Source organism: Manis pentadactyla, chromosome 7 (assembly GCF_030020395.1).
Source record: "Manis pentadactyla isolate mManPen7 chromosome 7, mManPen7.hap1, whole genome shotgun sequence".
Classification (NCBI taxonomy): domain Eukaryota; kingdom Metazoa; phylum Chordata; class Mammalia; order Pholidota; family Manidae; genus Manis; species Manis pentadactyla.
In genome coordinates, this window is record NC_080025.1 from 128,237,476 (window position 1) to 128,243,885 (window position 6,410).

Genomic DNA, 6,410 nt, shown 5'->3' on the forward strand with positions numbered 1-6,410 from the left:
TGTACCATATAAACCTACTGGGGAACACATAATAAAGAAGTACAATGGTTTGTTAAAATCTGGCCTGAAGTCAAACACCACTAGTCTATAGGGCTGGCAGTTTACTCATGGACAGTGTTACAGCTTTTGAATGAGAAGCCCTGAAAAGGAGCCTTGAGCCCTGTGGACATGCTCACACACCTTGCTGCCTCTCCTGTACAACTGCATGTACAAACCGAAGAAGAGTTACTGAAGCCAGGATATGGCCAGCAGAGCAACACCCTGCTGCCGGCCCCGACTGCATTAACCCCTGGGGACTCTATTGAGTGAATGAGGCCCTGGACATTTCAGCACAGGGACCGGCAATGGCTGGCCCTTCTGGCACCCTGAGGAAAAGGCTTAGAAGCTGACCTCCTGTATGTCCCTAGAAAAACAGCAAAATGGCCCCCCAAAATCACAGTAGTAACCCAAAATGGCTGGGATGTTGCAAGTTTTATCTTTATGGCCAGTGCGTGTAGCTCCCATAGCCCTATATATTGACCCATCTGTAACTCCCACAGGGAGTGGGGTGGAAGTCTGGGATACTAGACCAGGACGAGATCCCCTTCCTGCCACTGTCCTATCACGGGACCTCTCTCTCACATACATCCTAACTAATGGATAAGATTTGCCTGTGCTACTGTCTTTAAAACATGTATCTTATCACCCTTAAGGTTATTTCCTTCTCCAGTCCCTGTGGCCTGGACTCACCCCCTGGCTGCAGCTGCTGCACGATAACTGATCTGAACTCCCTGCCTGTTCAGCTACTGACCACCTGTAAAATGGGCGAGCTATAAACTTAACCTGTGTAGGACTTTGAACCTAGCTTGAGGATTATCATAATTTTATTGCTGTTGTTATTGTATGTTATTAGTCTGGTTACAGCACTCCAGTTTTCTTGCACAGGGGCCTTTGTGGAGAATAGATAGCAAGTAGATTGTAAGGCAAGATTTCTGGAGGTGTGGGCTGTGGGTAAAATTGCAACATTTCCAGAGTCTCTTGCCTGGCCTGAGTGCATCTCCATATCAATAGGTAATTACATGGGGGAGCGAGGGCATAGCTAGTCCAGAAAGTTTGGGTAGGGTCCCTTTTTGCAGCCAGATTGCAAAACACATGGGCAAGCAAAAGTGGATGACTGCTTGTAAGCAATAAACGGTTTCTCCCACTTTGTTTCTCCCTTCAACAAATTTCGGTTTCAAAGGTAATTTGCCCCCAGCTGAGAAAATATTTTCTCCCTGGAGTTTGAACACTCTGTTATTCCTAAATGAATCTATTTTGCTAGTAAAATAACTTATTTTTAAGGCTGACACTAGTTTCTGGGTCTCTGGCCTTGCTTCATTTGCTCCCTTAACTCTGCCCACACCTCTAAAATCTTCCCAAGTCTCTTCATTTGAACCACCTACAGTGAATTCTTCTTTCTGCTGGGATACTGCCCTGATACATTCATATTACATCTTTCATTTGGTATTTTCTATTAATTGTGAATGAAATGCTAAGAGCAGTTACTCTGTGTGTTTGTATTCTCTACCATGCCCCTTTAGGGAGATTTAAAGCCTTGTATGACACTGGCACCGGCCAGTCAGACTACCTTTGGAGGAAGTATGTTCTCCACTAAGGACAAATAAACCAGTGTGACTGAAATCAGTCTAATGAAAAACTAGATTGGAAGAAACCCATTTATTGCTCACAATGCCGTTCTTCAACTCTGGCAGATACTCTCGCTCCACCATCTCTCCCATCCTGGCCCCCACTCACTTCTCCACCTGCCCCTTCTAGGAGAAACTCTGGGGACAGATCCCCAGTGACTGACAGGCACCAGACCAATTATGCAACAGAGGGAGGAGAGAACAGCTTTTCTCCACCCCTTGTCAGGAAATTGATATGTAAATAGACTAAGGGCAGGGGAGAGATTCTGAAAATTACAATTTTACCCCACAAACCAGATGCTCACGTGAGTGTTGTTCTAATGTATTCTTGGTGCATATTAGCCCTTTTTGGTGCAATGAAACCTAATTCCAAGATACTTGGACTGAAAGGGAAGAAAAAATAATTGATGAGATCTAAAAATAAAATGCATTAGCTGATTCTGCGGCCAAGGCAATGGCCTTAAATTCTTCATACTGTTATTTCCTCTATTTGAAATGGTCTTATTGAAACTGACTTTTCTACTGGTCTCTTGCCACTGCAAATTTACAAAATCAGGCCCCCAAATCAGAATGAAGTAACTTTAGTGTGCACTGGGATCATCTACAAAACTTGTTAGGTCAGCGACTGCGAGGCCGCATCACCAGAGTTTCTGATTCAGTGGTATAATAAGTAATGTATTTGGTCTTTGTCCCTGGCTCCTGGCACAGAGCTCCTAATATTCCAAGTGATAGAAGTATATTTTGTTATTCCCAAGGAGCCCCTTTAGAGCACACCAGAGTTTATGCTAATGAGGTGACAGGGTGGGCTTCTACCTGGCCTCAGGAAAGGGCTGGCCACCAGAAAGACCAAGCAGTTACAGTAGGCCCCCTTTCCAAAATCCCAAGTCGATGCCAGAAACCAGGGATAGTACCAACCCCTGTATATATTATGTTTTTTCCTATACATATGTACCTCTGATAAAGTTTAATTTATAAGGCACAGTAAGAGATTACAATAAAAAAATAGAACACTTACAATGATTTATGGTAATGAAACTTACGTGAATGTGGTTTACCTCTCTCTCAAAATACCTTTCACCCTTCTTGTGATGATGTGAAATGATAAGATACCTACATGAGATAAAGTGAGGTTAATGACAGTGTGACGCTACTACTGACCTTCTGACCATTTGTCAGGAGGAGGATCATCTACTTCCAGACTGTTGTTGACCTCAGGTAACTGAAACAATGGAAATCAAACCATGGATAAAGGGGTCTATTATAGAAGGTTTGAACTTTCAACACCACCCACCAACCTCTGGGAAGTGGGAGCAGCTGGAGATTAAGTTCTGTAAGAACTCTTGCATGACAAGATTAGATGAACTTCCAAATTGGTGAACTTATCCACATGTGGGAATGTAGCACAGCCCATCTCCGTGGGGACAGAAACTCTGTGCTCGAGACCCTCCCAGATCTCACCCTATGTACCTCTTCATCTGACTGTCCATCTGTATCCTTTATAATATCCTTTTGTTAGGCAGGAAAACAGATATGAGCAGGATGGAAAGAGAACAAGGTCAGTAAAGCCCCCTAGAAAGGACTCAGTTAACCAGTTAAAACTAGAAATCCAGAAAAGACTCAGAGTTAATGAGTTAATCAGTTAAAGCCCAAAAGGTCAAGAGCAACTTGGCCTTGAAGGTTTGAATATTCCCCAGATAAAAAAAAGTATCTAAGAACAGGAGCAGATGAAGATGGCGGCGTGAGTAGAGGGGCAGAAATCTCCTCCCATATATATTTTTGAAAATACAGTAAATACAACTATTCCTAAAAGAGAGACCAGAAGATATAGTACAACAGCCAGGCTACATCTACATCTGCAAGAACTCAGCATCTCACAAAAAGGGTAAGATACGAATCTGTGACCTAGCAGGACCCGAGCACTACCCCTGCCCCAGCTCACTGGTGAGAGGAAAAGAATCAGAGTGGGGAGGGAGTAGAAGCACAGGACTGTTAATTAACCAGCCTTAGTCATCTGCACTGGGAGCACAGACACTCATTGCATGATGTATTGGATGTTAGAGAAATGGAAAAGTAAAATCTGAGACTGAGACTATAAACAGGTCCCCACAGCCGGCTGCCCTGGGACAAAAGAAAAGTGGGCACTTTAAAAGTCTTAAAGGGACAAGGGTTTAACAGGTGGACAAAATTGTCCTGGCACATTCAACCCAGCAGGCAGAGAATTTTAAGGAACTTCAGGCACCCAAACCCCCGGGGTGGCAATTCCAAAGCCCCTCATAGTAATAAGCAGCCTGCCATTCATTTCCCCCTGCTGGCACTGCAAGCAAACCAGATGACCTGCCATTGCTGCTGACCAGCTGGGGAGCAGCCCTGCACACAGCAACCACACAGAGTCTTCTCCCAGCATGCAGCTAATTGGGCCTGACCCAGAGGCTGCCCCCTGCATGTAGCTGCCCAGCACAGGCAGAGGAAATTGACACAAAGTCGGGAAGGCACGAAGGGGCACCGTTCTCACAGGAGAACACACGCCGTGCATGTGTGACCCCCGGCATTGCCCTAGGCTATCCCAAGGGCCACCCTGAACACAGCAGCTCAGGGGATTAACCCAGAAACTGCTCCCTGTGTGTGGTTAACCAGCACAGGCAGTGGAGAAGGGCAAAGTGACCAGCAAGCAGGAAGGGACTTTGTTCTTTCCGCTGACACACACACCACTCACCGGCGATCACTTCTATCACCGTGAAAAGGCAGAAGAACCTGGTCGGGTCCAAAATCACTCAAATGCCAGAGAGACGGACTGGTGAGATGGATATAACCAATCTTCCTGAAAAAGAATTCAAAATAAAAGTCATGCCCATGCTTACGGAGCTGCAGAGAAATATGAAAGAGCTAAGGGATGAAGTCTGGAGGGAGATAACAGAAATGAAACAAATAATGGAAGGATTTAAGAGCAGACTGGATAAGGTGCAAGAGACTGTTAATGGAATAGAAATCAAAAAACAGGAATACAGAGAAGCTGACGCAGAGAGAGACAAAAGGATCTCTAGGAAGGAAAGAATATTAAGAGAACTGTGTGACCAATCCAAACAGAACAATATTCACATTATAGGAGTACCAGAAGAAGAAGAAGAGAGAAAAAGGGATAGAAAGTGTCTTTGAAGAAATAATTGCTGAAAACGTCCCCAAACTGCAGGAGGAAATATCTTTCAGACCATGAAAGCACACAGATCTCCCAACACAAGGGACCTAAGGAGGACAACACCAAGACATATAATAATTAAAATGGCAAAGATCAAAGACAAGGACAAAGTATTAAAGGCAGCCAGAGAGAAAAAAAAGGTTACCTACAAAGGAAAACCCATCAGGCTATCATCAGACTTCTCAACAGAAACCCTACAGGCCAGAAGAGAATGGTATGATATACTTAATGCAATGAAACAGAAGGGCCTCGAACCAAGATTACTGTACCCAGCACGATTATCATTTAAATATGAAGGAGGGATTAAACAATTCCCAGACAAGCAAAAGTTGAGGGAATTTGCCTCCCACAAACCACCTCTTCAGGGCATCCTACAGGGACTGCTCTAGATGGGAGCACTCCTAAAAAGAGCACAGAACAAAACACCCAACATATGAAGAAGGGAGGAGGAGGAATAAGAAGGGAGAGAAGTAAAGAATCATCAGACCGCATTTATAACAGCTCAACAAGCGAGTTAAATTAGACAGTAAGATAGTAAAGGAGCTAACCCTGAACCTTTGGTAACCACAAACTAAAAGCCTGCAATGGCAATAAATTCATACCTTTCAATAATCACCCTAAATGTAAATGGACTGAATGCACTAATCAAAAGACACAGAGTAATAGAATGGATAAAAAAGCAAGATCCATCCATATGCTGCTTACAAGAGACTCACCTCAAACCCAAAGACATGCACAGACTTAAAGTCAAGGGATGGAAAAAGATATTTCATGCAAACAACAGACAGAAGAAAGCAGGTGTTGCAATTCTGGTATCAGACAAAACAGACTTCAAAATAAAGAAAGTAACAAAAGACAAAGAAGGACATTACATAATGATAAAGGGCTCAGTCCATCAAGAGGAAATAACCATTATAAATATATATGCACCCAATACACGAGCACCAACATACCTGAAACAAATATTAACAGAACTAAAGGAGGAAATAGAATGCAATGCATTCATTCTAGGAGACTTCAACATACCACTCACTCCAAAGGACAGATCCACCAGACAGAAAATAAGTAAGGACACAGAGGCACTGAACAACACTAGAACAGATGGACCTAATAGACATCTGCAGAACTCTACATCCGAAAGCAACAGGATACACACTCTTCTCAAGTGCACATGGAACATTCTCCAGAATAGACCACATACTAGGCCACAAAAAGAGCCTCAGAAAATTCCAAAAGATTGAAATCCTACCAACCAACTTTTCAGACCACAAAGGCATAAAACTAGAAATAAACTGTACAAAGAAAGCAAAAAGGCTCACAAACACATGGAGGCTAAACAACATGCTCCTAAATAATCAATGGATCAATGACCAAATCAAAATGGAGATCCAGCAATATATGGAAACAAACGACAACAACAACACTAAGCCCCAACTTCTGTGGGACACAGCAAAAGCAGTCTTAAGAGGAAAGTATATAGCAATCCAAGCATATTTAAAAAAGGAAGAACAAGCCCAAATGAATGGTCTAATGTCACAATTATCGAAATTGGA